Source organism: Centrocercus urophasianus, unplaced genomic scaffold (genome assembly GCF_019232065.1).
Source record: "Centrocercus urophasianus isolate 14NV4802_14NV808 unplaced genomic scaffold, USGS_Curo_1.0 seq_20, whole genome shotgun sequence".
Classification (NCBI taxonomy): Eukaryota; Metazoa; Chordata; class Aves; order Galliformes; family Phasianidae; genus Centrocercus; species Centrocercus urophasianus.
The window spans coordinates 14,172,787-14,189,103 of NW_024884756.1; the positions used below are offsets into that span (position 1 = coordinate 14,172,787).

The 16,317-nt window shown below is 37.6% G+C and overlaps 1 protein-coding gene across 5 annotated transcripts in view; it reads left to right on the forward strand.

The window, feature by feature from the left end:
* Positions 1 to 14,464: 14,464 nt before the first annotated feature.
* CWC22 (CWC22 spliceosome associated protein homolog) overlaps positions 14,465 to 16,317 on the forward strand; it is a 190,123-nt gene continuing 188,270 nt past the window's right edge. For 4 of the 5 annotated variants that reach the window (XM_042821974.1, XM_042821975.1, XM_042821978.1 and 1 more), the window contains exon 1: positions 14,465 to 14,509. The gene's annotated coding sequence lies outside the window, so the exon portion shown is untranslated. The remainder of the gene's footprint in view (positions 14,510 to 16,317) is intronic. The other variant, XM_042821977.1, reaches the window with a different exon arrangement.

The following is a 16,317-nucleotide window of genomic DNA, read 5'->3' on the forward strand; positions in this document are numbered from 1 at the left end:
TTATGCGCATTCCATTTTAAGCTTCATTTCAGGAAATGTGAATTATATTGCTTTTTAAAAGCAATATATGGAGAAAGAGAGTGCTATATACTGTAATAGAGACTTCACAGGATCAATATGAATTTCACTGAGCAAGACAATCTGCTCTACTTAGTGTAGACTGGACGTTCTGCAGCTGAGAGAAACTTTAAATGTATGGATGGATTCAACATAAATGACATCAGAGTATGTCATGCTGTGATACTTTTAAGAGCATCAAATCAGTACCAGCAATTTTCACGTGTCAGCTGCAAAACATAGTTGATTTTTGTGTTCTTGTACATCCCAAACATTCATGTGCATACATGCATCTGCCCACCTGCCATTTTTTTCCTTATTTGTTTTGTAAAAGACACAATGTAGCCCAGTGTGCAGTCTGTGTTTTGCAGTGCACCAGCAGCGGGTGGAATGTAAGTGTTACATCTCAACTTTAGTTCTCTATTGATACGATTTAATACATAGAATCAAAAAGTGCCTGATGGAAAGGGTTGTCACCTGTTCATTAAGTTCTCTCCCATGCATGCTGTAAACTTACCTGCTCTTTCTGCAGCTTGTACTGTCATGGTAGAAGAAGGATTTTGGAAGGGCATCTTGAAATGTGTGCTGTACAACGTATTTGCAGTTTATATTGTACAAAATTCCTCACGATTCATTGCAATTTTGTCAACAAAAGAGACATTCTCATAGATAAAATCAAGGATTAAAATAATAATAAAAGAATTGCATGTATTTATTATTGGCATCTGGTTTAACTTCGGAGGAACAAAGCTGTCTTATCAGTGTATAATCTTGCCACATGACTTGCTAGCTGCTGCTTCTCTCTGAGTTCTAACAATTCAGTGAGAGCAATGAGACATTCTGGAGAGTATTTCCTCCTGTCAGCCAGCCAAAGGATTAGAGATGGAGTTGCTATTCGCTATCCAGCCTTAGCAGCAAAACAAGGAAACTCAATAACAAAAAACAAAAACCACAACACACTATAGCCTGATTTTGCTCATGACAAAGGGAACTCCCAGTTGGTGTGACAATCATGAGATAATCAGCTTTAGAGGCTTAGAGGACCCTAGGGGTGTGATTAGCTCAGGTTGGCCAAGCCCTCTGTCACTAATTAATTCAGAAATGAATATTTGCATTCCAGTGTTGCATTTTAGTGGTAGCAGATTCCATCTAAGAAACATTTCTTTTTTCCTTTTTAAATATCTTCATTTCTGTTACTCCAAAAAGTAATTCACATTGCACAAGACAACTGGCAGCTGTGGCTAATGAAATGTGAGATGATTAAGTAATAAGGATCCGAATTTTGTGTGGTTTACTTCTGCCAATGATCTTTCAATGTAGAGAAAACGTTCATTGTTATTTTTAGTTGGTCTTTTTTCCTACACTTTTGTTAAATTCTTGATGGAATATTATCATTTCATTTGATTCCACAGTTGACAATTGGGTAACTTTTCCTTCCATAATTAGCAATTATCAACAGAAGAAAAATACTGAATGCTGTTGGATTTGCATAATAAACAGAATGCAGAAGTAATGGTAGCGAGTTTGATGAACTGAAAATACATCTTTTGTGCACTTGACAGCTATTTGGGAATTCGAAATGGTGTTACGTACTTAAAGATGCTCTGGTGAAATGGCATATATGTCTGACAGTTACAGTAAATCTAAGCAGGCAGAATTGCTGTCTGACACATATTTAGCCAATGTATTTGATAAAGTAGGCCAGAGAACATAATCTGACAATGCAGAAGTGATTTAAATCAGTTTTATAAAATAAAGGGAACTAATTCTGTGCAATAAGAGAAACAAATGCAGTTTTGTATAGAGAACATTTTGCTCTAAGAGAGTTCATTGTATGTGTGTGTACGATCAAATAGCAACCAAGCGGGCCCTTAGTATGGCTTACATGTGCTCTCCCTTTACATCCATTTATCTGGCTACACAGTCTGTTCTGCAGAGTTGGCAATTTCTTGGATACCTTTTTTTAGTATTCTACAGATCTTGTGTAGCAGTTTCTGTGCCCGTAAAATGAAGACGATAGAAATGATCTCTTGCTAAGCAGTGGTTTGCAATTTTACTTACAAAAAGCCCCAAATACCATCAGAAGAGACTATTTTCTTGCCTGAGCTTTTCTCTAAAAATGTTTATTCTCTTTAGAAGTTGAGAACAATTCTGAACGAATAGTGCCTATGTTCTTATCAGAAATTGTTTCTTAACTGGGCAAAAACACATTCTTAATTTCTGAACTTTCTCTCATTCCGTTCTTCTGCCAAGTCTACCACATCACCTTATTTATTTGTAAAGTGTTGCCCTCTGCTGATTGTCTTTTTTTATTGCCCTGCAATGTTTCCTGGGAGAAATCTTTGGGTTGTCATCATCATCGCCGTTCAGTTGTCTCCATTCTCTTCTTAAGTACTTCGAGGAATCTATTGAAATCTGAACTTTATTTCTTCACCAGCGCTAGCAATAGTAACAGCTGTAGCCCCAGTGACAGAAATGCAGTAACACTGTGTGAATGCCAATATTTAAGCCTCTCAAGCTATTGAGTATTAAATTGTCCTGTGCTATGTGGCAAGAAGGGCAAGAAACAGAGATTGAAGCTGATGGGCTTTCAAAGACAGTTTCAAAGGCTCTGTTGAATCTTAACACATGTTAATCCAGAACCTGAAGGTTAGCTGCTACTTCGTTTTTACTGTTTGCATTTACTCTGTTTGCTCTGAGCACTTCAATACTTAACGTTCTTTAATACAATTTTAAATCACTGTGTGGGTTCCTGTATCCCTGTTGAGATTCTCCTTCCTTAACACCTTTGCAACTGATTTTTGTATCTGTCCCTACTAAACCCTCCTTGTGAATACTCCTATCCACTGACAAATTTATCTATCAATTAAATAGTTTGAGGAGCTGTGCTTTAAAAACCAGAAAGTCTTTGGTGCAGTGCAAAACTTGTCTTACTGTTATGTATTTCTATAAAGCACTATTAAACAAAGTAGATTTTCTGTGATGCCATTACTAGCTCAATTTAAGGAAAAAAAAATATTATGCATGATTCCTGATTTCAATGGGTACATGTACTTATCTCCATAATCCTGGCCCCCAAAGATTGCTGAAAGAACAGTTTTTAGCTGTGAATGGTCTTACCTTAGGTAACGGGAAGCAGTCAGCAGTGAAGGCAACTTCATTGATATCATTGCAGTACTCCATCCGTATGCAGCACAGTACACCGCCAACAAAATCATATTCTCTGTGCAGCCTAACAAATACTAATCAGCACACATCCATTGTGCTGGCACAGTGCCTTCCTAAGGTGCACATTACCAGAATCAGCGGGAGGGAGCAGAGGAACGAATGGACTCCTTCCAGTATGACTGCAGCCAAAACAGTGACTGTTTGGGGTGAGTTTTTTCACCCACAGACACAGTCAACAAATCCTGCAGAGCCACTGGCTGTCGGAGGATGAGCTGCTTCAGTATGCAGCTGAACGAATATTGCTGCCAGACCTCCAGCGCTTTGCACAGCTGGCCCTCTGCTCCTTCAGAGCCGCCCATGACTGATTCTGCTCAGATGCAGGCTGACCACTGGCTTCATAAGGAAAGGCAGCAGAAACTGAAGAAGGGTGTAAGAAATTTCCCATCTTTCTATATTGGCTATTAATATGCAGGCAAATTACACCAGAAACAAAGGAGTGGGGGGACCAAAACATAACGATGCATTAGGATGGATCCAGCATTACATTAATACTGACAGTAATGTGGGTTGAATGCATGCATAGGGACTTTAGAAATAACACAATTACCTATCTGTGTCTTCAGGTGCTACCGTGTCAGAAAATTGTGGCCCCTAATGTTTCCATTTCAGGCATTACAGTAATTTGCAAATTCCGATATTTCACAATTCTGATTCCAATTTCCTTCATGTAAAATGAACAGATTTCTATTTTTTTTCATTTCAGCTCAAATAACTCATACTATAACATTTTTGGACAATGACCAACTGTGTTATACTATATCTTCCATATTTCCCTTTTAAAAAGAAAAAGGATCTTTAAAATGTTTTAAAATAAATTTTACCAAAAGAAAAAAGCCTTGGCTGTATGTGGTCAAGCAGCACAGATAATAGGTCACTGAGCTGAATAGATTCTTCTCAGGCTCCTGATGCTGTGACAAGAATGAATGTGAAATTCCTGCTATACTTGTTACAGATAATGCATTTTCAGCAGTCATTTGGAGAAATATCCTTTCAGATGCTGCATTTTTCACATCAATAAATACCTTTAAATCTTCCATTAGAATACAGCTTATGGCAATGTTTTACTGGGGATATTCTATAAACGCTTTTAAGCTTTACCAAGGGGGTACTTGGGTGGTAGTAATACAGTGATTTTGGTGGTGCTGGACAAATGGGCTTTGTAATGGTGGTCTTTTAACCATACTGTTGTTGGACAGCAGGAAACATAGGATGTCTCATATTCAACATTCACTATAAATGCAAAAAAATCTGACTTCCAAACTTAATTTAGTCCAGAAGACCGTAGCAAGTTATTAATACGTATGTTCTGGAATTTATGTGGTGCACTTAATTTCTGCTGTGAAACCCTTCTTACAGCCAGAGAAGTTGCGCTGGGATTTTGCAGTGCTGGCAGGGGCCAGTGGCTAAAGGCTGTGAATTATTGAAGTCCTCAGCCTGAGTTTATTCTCCATGTTAGTTACTGTGTCTGGCTTCATTGCTGTAGCAATTGTGAGTCCAGGCTGACCCATATACTAAAAAATCTCTCAGGGTTTCAAGAAGGAAATGGGTGGAGAAAAGGACTGAAAAGACAGGTATCCTGACCGCTATCATAAAACATGCATTGAACCCTCTGGTTCCTCATAGCATCATCCAAAGTATGCAGTGTCTCAGAGGACACTTGCAGATAACTTTCAGCTAAGCACATAGGACGTGGATCTTAATTCTTTCATATAGTTTCTGTGGCTAGTACTGACATTCGTCTTGGTAAGGCAGAAGATGACTAAATTTGCTCCCTGAAAAGGAGCTGTCTGTATGAAACCTATTTTAAAATGCTTCTGCTCTCTACAAAGAGCTACAGAATCATAAGGAAAACATCTGCACAATAAGATGAAGAAAGAAACTATTCCATACATGGTGTTAGTTGTCTGATTTTTCACTACAAAATAGGTAGGAAAGACTCCTATTCCAAAGACACATTTTTAGCTGTAAGAAGCTGCAAAGTTTGGATTTTGTGCAATATTTTCGCACTGTTCTAGTTTTTCCTTTTCCATACACATTTAACACATAATCCAGCATCAGTCAGAGCTCATGCAGATTAACTTCCATGTGTTCTATTGCATTTCTGCCTCCTGGGAAAGGAACACCCAAACTCGGTGCTTCACATTTTCAGAGTTTGCTAAACTAAAATTTAAGTGCAAGATAGCTGGTTTTTTTGTATGTGAATGCAAAGAAGTAATTAATACTGAACTATAGAATAATCATGAATTTCTAAGCTTAGATATAGGCTCAGTTTCCAGCAGGTACACAGAGTATATGGATTCATGTATCAGATTTGTAACATGAATGTTCCCACAACATGGCCCTCTAGAGAAAAATATGTACTTATTTTCACTGCTGTAAAATTTAAGTATGTCCATACTGATGTTTAGCATGGAAACAACTCTGTAGTGTGCAGTGCTGCTATGTAATTATGAAGCATTTAAGAAATAGCTGCAATAGCTATTTTTTTCAGATAAAATTATCCACTCCCTCTCACCACAGCAAAAGTAATTATTCTTCTTTAGATAATAAGTGCTTGCTAACCTCTATCTCCCTCACCCCTCCCACTTAGAAGTTTGGGTTTAAAAACACAGCAAGAATGACTTAGCTTGACATTCTTTAATTTATTTCAAAAAAAAAAAAAAAAAAAAATTGCATTTTTTATTTTGTAAATGAATACCCAAATGTTTTTGTCAGTGATGAATTAAACACCTTTAATGAGGGACACATTGCTAGGCATGTGCATGTATTACAAAATCTTACAAATATGTTTAAACTTAAATATTTGCATTGTATAGTAATTTCAGTAAATTTCTTGTGAGTATAAGCCTTCTTTTAGACAGTTCAAATCTTTGGCAATGTATGACCTAGGATAAGATACAGCTATTGGCCAACAGTCACTTCAGAAACACAGGTAGCTGCAACACCAGGCAGCAAGGCTGTGAAAGGAGATTTGATCAAGAATGTTCCCCAGTATTATGTAACTAAAGGTTAAGTGCTTCTTTTTTGTGGCTAGATTTTCTCAGATTGTTCTGAATTTATTTTCTGTGCTTTAGCTTTCTACTGACAGCCCTATGCTAAAAAGATCTAATTGCTGCCTCTATATTCAAAAGCATACTTTCAAATAAAATTGTAATTTAAAAACTATGGTCACATACTTAGAACTTTTGGAGTATGCCTCTACTAATATTTGGGGATGTAATGAATTAGTACAGTAACAAAGACTTACTGCTATCTTACTGTTTTATAATGTTACCTTGAAAATAGCCAGTGCTCTGACTTCTATGAATGAAAATCAAATTCGTATTAATCAATTATAGTATAAATAGTTTTATGCCTCAGAATAATTCATAAATTGTCATAAGAAATTATCTTCAGAGCAAAATCTGTATCACTTTAAAATTGCAAACAAAATCCACACAATTTTGTACAATTTTGTGCACACCAGGTTTCTTTTGCAAAAAAAATTTTTTTTACAATCAATTGGAGTTCTGCTTGATCCCAAATGGCTAGAGTTTATTCTGTTCTTAATCTTACTAGTTAAAAACTGCAAAAACAATAGAAAAGACATTGCTTTAATAAAGTAAATCTTGAAATTTTTCCATGAAAAAAGCCATTAATTTCAATGTCTAAGTAATTTTATATAAGTCAGGCATCTCCATTTTACCTTTTCTTTTTTTTTTTTTTGAAAGTTTATTACATATACAACTTTGCTTTTAAACAATAAACTGCAAGGGTTTCTCTTGTTTCTTCCTTTCATAAAAAATCTGGACTTAAATCTGGACTTGTATCACTAAAGGTTGTGCTCATGTTCTGCTAACACACGGATCTGGCAGCAGACCGTGGGCAATGTTATGCATGGTGTAATGTAGTCAGTACATAGCTGCCAGGGCTGGCTATAGTTGTTCAAGTAAACGGGATCAAATGGAGCCCATAAAGTGTCCACAGCATTACATCAACATCTGTGCTGGCAGGAAAGAGGGAATTCAAATGATGACTTTGATTTCTTACTGCTGAGGCTGTGGGCCAGCAGATTTCTGAACAGAGCACATATAACACCAATCCTTTAAGTCCAGAGTTACTGTCATCACCAGGATAAGGCTGTGATGACCATATCGTGCTACCATGTAGTCATCTTTTACTAGCCATACAGCTTGTCTAGGAAAAGTATTTCATCTGAAATGTGAAATCATCATAGAAACTAGTTGTTGTGTAATGTATAGAGGTATTATGTTGGTATTACAGCTGTCTAGTTCATGCTCTTGCAGAACAAGTTTCTAAGTATGAACGATACCTTACTTCTCTCATTTAGCAAGTTTTTTTGATTAGCTAAGGGTGGTATTTATTGCTGACTTTTCATGTGAAACAGCAGTGTTTAGTCAAGTGTAAGATGTTACCCTAAATCTCAGACAAGAAAGTGAGGAATTAATTAAACTTAGAGCATCTTTAAGACCTACTCCCATTGTGCTGAAAAGGGAAAAAAATGATACAAATATAAATGAATATAGAACAGAAATTAGGGTAAAATATTCTTAACTCTCACTGCAGAAAATTCCTAAAGAGTTTTTCACTGTTACAATTACCATTTCAAATGAGGGACTATGTCTGTATGGCATTTACCTACAGGAAAATTTTGGAATTGGAGTGGCTTTGGCTAACTGTTTCCTCCCTGTATTTCTGAGGCTACTAACATGTAGATGGATGTGTAATTTCTCTCATTCTCACTGCTTCAATAAATCAGTGGGAATGTTCACAGTGCCATTGTTAGCGTGATTAAAGCATTGGGAGAATCAAGTCTTTGGCTTTCTGTAATTTAGTAAAAGGATTTTATTAGTCTGAAATGATGGTAAGTATTAGAAAAATCCAAACAGATTGAGAAGTCTGCTGTGGCGCATGCAGAGATGGCTTTGGTTCTGCAATACAAATTCCTCAAGGAATGCCTTCAGAATGTATTGGACTTCTCTTACGTGCTTCATCTCCCAAAAGAATGAATGCATTTGTGAGTTGTAAAGTTGTGTGCCCGTTGATTTTTCTTGAATTATGTATTTTGTCTGGGCAATTTCTATGTTTTCTTCTATCAAGGAACAGAGTACATATCTAGTAGGTGTCTTCTGTCCAACTCAGATTTCACAAAGTTCATATAAAAGTACACCCCCAACCATATACTATATTGCTTCATATTAATGCAAGTTTTGAGATTTTATACTGTTTAAAACAGCAGATTCTATATCTTTAGATGAGTCAAGTGAATAATTCATCATGAATTATTTATAAGATGAATTGAAGTTCCTCTTTCAACTACCACCTACATGAAATAATTTCATTTCTTTTACTTTTTTTTTTTCTTTTCTTTAATTCTGGGGTAATAGGTACATCTGAAAGCTGAGCTTTCTTACCTATTGGAGTTAGGTCATATAAGAGCCTTTATTCTGTCTTTATTCTGAAAGGGTGAACAGAATATAAATATGTTGTGGAAGCAAATATTTTAATTACAGATTTAAGATCTACTTATGACAAATGCTGCTTAATATGAAACATGCTCTGAGAAGTTATTACTCGAGTAATGTGAATGGGATGATTACATAAATCAAATACATCAAGGTGATCAGAATCATTTCTCAGTTTGCATATGTAGTTGTAGGTATTTTTATGGTGATTCATCTGCTGGAATAGAAACATAGGAAGCCTGTTTTAAAGGACCCAAAGTACCCTTGAGCAGTAAGTGTAGGCAGAGAGCATGTTTTCTGTGGTGCCTTTTAGGAAGATCTTATTATATGCCACTGGTACATCAAAGACTGTCTCTGGTGCACAGGTTAGGGCAGTCTCAGTCCTTTTTTTTAATACATGCCAACAGCTAAACCTACTCCAAGCTGTCTCAAAGGAAGTAGGGGCTGCCTCTCTTCTGAGTCTGCACAAGGCTCTGCACCATCTCAGGATGAATCAGGCCTATGATATCTACTTTACAGAGAGTTTCAGACTCTTAATCCTATTTAAATTTTAATGTGAAGGCTTGTTATAATTTCTATAATTTGAGGCATTAAAAGCAGATGAAGCATCTTTAATCATAAAAGCTTCATTGCTCTAATTTATGATACCTTCATTTTAAGCCTTACCTTAAAGTGGATTGTGTTTGGGGGATGATAGTTCACAGCAAGGAAATGTGATCCATCAGGAAACCTGTTTACATTAAAACACTTTGACAGCGGCAGTAATTAAACCTGTTTCCCAGGTGCAGAGCAATATTTTAAATGCCCCTCTGGCTACAATACCATTCAAGATTGTCTGTCTTTTTCCCTTACCATCCACTGCAAAAACAAGATAATGAGAAGTAGACAAAATATAAGGAGGGCTGGGCTAGCAATTAATAATCTAAGTATGTAATCACATTAAAATCTCATTCCAGCTAATTTGTATACTAGTTTGTATGAAATGGAAAATACTTATGTGCCTTTCCACATGCCTGGGAAACAAGACATGGGAATTCATGGTACTAGTGCTTGCTGTTATGGCAAGTAATAGCCTAACATGATCATTTCTGACTTTGAAACTTGAGTTGGCTTTACAGCACTGCTACACAAACCTTTTTATGCAGCATCAGATTTTTTCTGTGAATCTTTCTTTGAGTAGTGGTGCACAAGGACAGGCAGATCCTAAAAACTTGATGAACTCATGAAAATATAATTCAAACAAGTACACACTTGTGGCACAAAGCCAAGGATAAATCCCTTTATCCTCGACACAACACAGATCAAGTGCTGCTCACTATCATACTGCTAAAACTCTGTGAAGACCCCACCCTCAGGCTACATGCTTCCTACCAACTTCCACCTTAAAATCCCCAAACCAACATGTGAACTTAACCCACTCATGGATACCTTTGGGAATAACCAGTTTGTCCTGTCCTCATGTTGATCCACCAGAACAGCAGCCCACTGCATTACCAAACCATCCATCTGAAACTTTTGGAAGAAACTCTTGCATTTCTATGTCCTGGGCATTGTTCCGCTCGTTACTACAGCCAACATACAATTTTATGAAGGCCAAATTCTCAGGTTGTTTGACTTTTTCCTGATTTTCACCACATAGTGGAGATCACGGCATCAAAAGTGGATGGGTCAGTCTGGGAAACTTGGTTGTGCTGGAGGGATACTGTCATTCCTGGACCGATGGCAGGAACTTCAATCCATCTGTGCAAAGTCACAGGACAGTCACAGCAAGTCCAAGGAAGAAAGGTTTTAATATCACTGTATTTCACAGCCAGATGTTTCTGCTCTTTCAAATGCAGTATTATCTATGGTGGATGGAGATTTATCATAATTTCTAAATGCTTTAGAGTCTATACTCTGCATTCTTAACTGAAGTATTTATCATTTAAGAATACCTTAAAAATATCAGAAAGCCATAATTATCAAAATACTGTATGTCACTGTTATTGTTCCTTTATAGCTTATATGCAAATACATGGAGCTCCCCAGAGCTTGAATTCACGGGAAATGAAACAGAACAGCTTTTATCCTCTTTCATGTATTCTTTTCTGTATTTTGAAATAAGGTATTGCACTAAACTGGTGTGTCATTTGTACAATCTATAGTAATTACAGTGAAATCTTCATCGCTAAATCAGAAAACCTGGGAACACCTTCATATTCAGCACTAACCCTGAGCACTGCTGTGGCTGCTCACCAGCTCTGCCAGCACTGTGGTCAGGAACCTCTGTAGAAATGCTAGTAGCACAAGGCTGTGCCAATGCTAAATGAGACACGCTTCACAATAAAAGGTATTTTGGGGTATACATTACTTTCCTTATATATGTAAAATATGTATACAGATATTTGTTAGAAGCAAAAACCACTCCATTCTATTCGCCATCCATTTTACTGATGGTGGAAATGGCTTAGCATATCTACAAGGATCTTACTTTTATGCCTATAGTTCAGAAACAATTTGTTTAAGGATCACAACGAAGCAGGTTGCCAGAGACCCTGACCATAGGAAAATATGGTAATTATTCATACACTTATAATCAAAGGGCATAAATAAGCATAGTGAGCAAACTCATACCTCTTGTCTAACTGCTCTGCTGAAGCACAGCCCACTTGTCTATCTGGATTCTCAGGGTAAGAGTCTGCCTGGATCACTAGAGGGCTGACAAGAACTGTCTCCTAAGAAGCATAATGAGATGCTTGCTCTGAATTACTCAGAAATCTGTGCTCCAGGAAAGATCATAGTTTGCAACAATAACTTTTGTAAATCTTACAATACTTCGGCTCTGCGCCTCACTCTGTGCTGGGGCTGTATCTGTTCAGTGTTCCGATGTCTACAGTCAAAGGACTTCTGCCTACACATGATTGGGTGATGTCCTATCTCATTCATTGGGAAATTAATTATACTTGTTTTAGAGTTAGCTGTTAAAGAGATTAGGAAGGTGAAGCGTAGCAGGGTAGCTGTGGTTGCATGGCAACTGAAAAGAACAGTAACATCTGGTAGTCTTAATTTTTTTTGAGCCTATAGATCTTTGTGCCATTATGTGACTATTATTATTCCTACCATGCCTCACTTTTCCTATTTATTAATCAATAGGTAGTACTGTGTTACCAGCTAACCTAGAGGCAAAACTGAATATAACATCAGTTGCTGTGATGATAAAGTCAGTTTTTTAACTCTCAGACTCTACTATCCCCAGAGGATACTCTCAAGAAACCTTATAGAGGAAAGGTCTACTCTCATACAAAAAGCCAGCTTTGAGGTTAGTTGGTCAGTACTGTTAGCTGCTTGAGAGAATGGTGTCTCTTCTGTCTGCAGAAATGATAGATCTATTCAAAATTTTGTTTACTTTCCTCCCCTAGGGCCATTTCTTTCCTGTTAGAAGGGCAGGATGATCAGGCCATCTGTCACAAGAGCAGGATCTATAAGAAAAACTGCAGAAACTGCAGTTTAACTCATCTTCCTTGATAATGTCCTGGTTTTGGTTCCTACTGCTCCATGTTTTATTTCTGACAAATAACAGAGCATTACTAAAGCACTGGTTTGCTTCAGTTAGCTTCGAGATAAAAACACAAAAAGTGGTAAGGTGTCAGGCATAAGCCAGGCAGATTTGTTCAGCTGCCTTTAAGCAGTGGACATCACTCACACTCCCATAGTTTTTTCAACAGTTGCTTTGTAAAGGAGGATGAACAAGAGAGGAGAGCCCACAGACCATCCCATCACGGAGCAGCAGCTGTCGGGCATTGAGCTGGTATCAAGACCCGGAAAGACTCCCAGCCACCTAGAGCTGCCTAGAGATGAGAACTGCTTTAAGCTCCCCCTGCCCCTCTGCATAGGCTGCATGTGTAGGCACCCAAACTATCCTGTCTAAGGCAAAGCTATTGATTTTTCCAAACCCAAATAGCAGCAGGCTTTGGATCTGTAAGGGAGTGCAGACACCCTAACTTTGGCTCTGAACATTCCATCTCTCCTGACTCACTCATATTCCTAGTGCTGGTTGGAAAATGAACGTGAGGGAATCTGCTGTGTCCAGTCTGAATGCCCTGCTGGGAAGAAAGGTCAAGCAGGGACATGCAGCTGATGAACCAAGAGTCGGTTTTCTTTGTTGATGAACTTCAGTGAACTTCGTGTGGCTGGTTCAATTCTTACTGTCTCCCCAGCAGCTGAACAGAGCATTTTCAAATAGCTGAACTCAAAAGGTCAGAGGGAATCATATAAATGTGGCAGATAGATTTCTTGTATTTCAAAACCTTGAGCATACTTTAGGTTGTATAGTCAAGGCATAAAATATTCCCTGTGCATATTCTGTCTTTAAGACATCACTCTGTAAAACCACCTTTATAAATCCTCTTTTGCTACTTTCTATTCATTCTTTTATTCAGATATTTTTGAGAGTTAGCCAAGACTACAATTCGCCATCTCTTAAAAAAAAAAAAAAAAAAAAGAAAAAAAAGAAAGAAGGTAAAGGTATTTTTTTTTCTATGTGCATCTCCAGCCTTTCTTGACAGACTGTCAAGAAATATGTCTCTAAAAAGCCAGGTTAGATCCTCAGAGACAAGCAGTGATGCAGTTCTTAGTAATGTGCTAAAACCTAGTCAGAGTGCACCTTCTTGTTGCTGTGTGCAGTGATATGACATCTGAGTTATTTGTTTGCTCTGCCATAAGAGAGCATTAGCGGATATAACGTGAACAGATTACTCATTTGTAGAAATATTTATGGTGTTGCTTTCTAGGGATCATTCAGTTCAAAAGCAGATGGCAAAATATGGGTATTTGTGGACTACTTTAATAGCTAGTTTAGGTAAAAATATTCTCATACACAACAGTATGTAACAATCTGATGTTCTACAACACATTATTTTGTTTACATATATTTACAGTAAATCTTTATGAATGCTACTCAAGCAAAATTTGCTAGTTCTAGATTAGAGTTTATCTCATCATCTCAAGCCCCTGATCCTGCAAATACCAAAGCATGAGTTAAACTCTTACTTGTGTAGTTCTGCTGAGTTCTGCGAGTTCATTGCTTGCAGCACAGCAACCTCAGGAACACATGATGTGTGCGTCATGATTTTCAGTTGTTTGGGGATTTGGGTCCTCCAGTTTACAACAGCTAGAAGAAATACAGTATGTTGGAAGCAAGAGGTTTGTCTCTCCAGAACCACGGGATCTTTCTATAATATTACACTGGGAATCTAGAAAATGAATCTTTTCTAGAGATGACATCTCCTCTGTCCTTTTGAGATCATTTGCACTCTCCTTCTGCATGGTAGCATTAAAGATCTGCCTGTGTTCCTACAGCAAAGCCCACATTTTATTATCCTTAAGTTTAATACAAAAAGAAAAAAAAAGGGATAGTAACAGAATTAGCTTTAAAACTACTTCAGTAAAACTCACAATATAAATCCACTTAGGGCTTTCATCTGCCTAGTTTGGCTCATATTCACTTACTGTTTCCTTGTTTAGTAAACTGATACTTAAGATACATCTCTACTACATTGATTTACTTCTACAGTGGGCTGTGTGTTTGTGTTTTGTGGTGCTTGTCTGTGGGTTCTCAGCTGGAGCTGTCAGTGCTTCTCAGCTGTTTGCAATGAGTGCTGCACTGCAGGTTGCTTATATGGGAGGGGGAGGGCAAGGGTGGGTTCCTGTTTGTGGCTACTGAACAGAAGAGGTTGGGAGTGCTTGGGACCTGTGTGGACCTCTTCCTACAGAGACTGGAGGTAAGTTACTGAGATTTTACTGCAATGTGGCTGCTAGGCTCTGGAAGGTGAGTCATTTGTAAGGGAGAAGGTGGGCGCAAAACAGTGTGGAGGTACCACAGCTGCTTTCTAAACAACTATCTTGAAATGCTTCATTTTAAGTTTGCTTATTCAATTTTTCAAAGCTGTGTGAGCATGAACAGCTCAGTGTGGGTCAAGCTTTTGGTTGCAGTCTGTTTCCATTCTGAAAAGCTGGTACTGGGGATTAAACTAGTTTGCTGAAGTTTGCTGAGTTGTGTACCTTGGTCTCTGTGCTGCAGGTCTGTACTTAAATGTCAGAGAGGGGTTTTTTAGTGCTTGTATGGTGTCTACTGTTGTTATTAATTCTCATGGTGTTAAAAACAACTATTAAGTATCCTGCTGCCTCTCCTGTCTTTATCTACTCCGTCATGTTAAAATTGAAATAAAATCTGTGACTGAAGGGGAGCCCTGCACCCACTGTGGGCTTTATTTATTTGGGGACCTCATGCAGATTTCCATCCACATAACTCACTCCATCTCAGTTTCCCTATAGCGTCACGATTCTGTCCTCTGTGCTCTTCCTCGTCATGTGAATTGGTGTCTCTCAACTCACAGTAAATGTTTCTGGTTACGTTGCAGGAACAGTAAATGTTCTGAGAAACATGATATGTTCAAAGTCAGATGTAAGAGCGTGTGCTTATTTACATATATGTATGTAGTGTTTATTATTTGTTCAAAGACATTTTAATAACAGCACAATGCTAATGTTTACATTGAGTTCTCAAATCACTGGGGAAGCAGAGCGTAAGCTGTAACTTGAAATAGCTCTCTGTTAAGAAATAGCTAGGTTGTGAACACTGATGTGCAGTTGCTTTCTAGGAAAGCAAGTGGTGAAATCTGATTAACAGCATAAAGTGTCTAAAGAAAATAACATATCTGAAAAAATGTTTCTAATAGGTAAAAAATTGCGTTCAACCATATGAACAGCGTAACAGAGATTGAAACTATTCTTTCTACTTCAGTTTTGTTGTCTTTGTGCAGAAAGATCTGGATGTAGAATAGACTTGTTTTTCATCTTTAGTCACTTTAACTCAATGCTGCCAACTTTTGCAGAGAACATTTTGAGACTTGAATTCAGTTCTTGTTTAGTTGAAGCTTCATGCAGTTAAGATAGATTTCAGAGTGTGTTATTAGGGTTAAATTATTTATGCCTGGTTTTCAACATGTTAGTGTTGTTCCTTTTCTGTGGTGGTTTGCACTATGAAAGCCCGAGAAGTAGTGCAGTGTGACTCTTTCAAATTCCTCATTTTGCCTGGAAGAAGGAAGAATAAAGGGTAGAAACAAAATAAACAAATGGGACTTGGAAAAACTTACTGACTCTGCATAATGTTCAGGCATGCAGTCTGTGGTTGACTTTAAATGAAACAAGAACACAGGGGACTACGTTTAATTTAAACACCACTCATACCACAATAACTTAACCTGCAAAATGACTGCTGTGCAAACACTGTAATGCAGAGCTGTTATTTCAGTCACCATTTAATATTCTCTGGCTGATTACATTAACACTTAAAAAACTTCTTGAAAAGTGATAAAAATGCAGATGCGTGGCCTTACTAAGCTCTGAGATCCCATAGAAGATGGTTGTAGCTTCTGCTGGTCGCTTGTGCTGATTGAGAACAGAGCAGTTCTCATTCCTAATTTTTTTTTTTTTTCTAGAGATTGCTAAAAAAAAAAATCACACGCAATAAAACTAGAAAAGGATGAAATGAGTTTCCTGTATCTTCTGCATTTGTGCGATCTGTGTG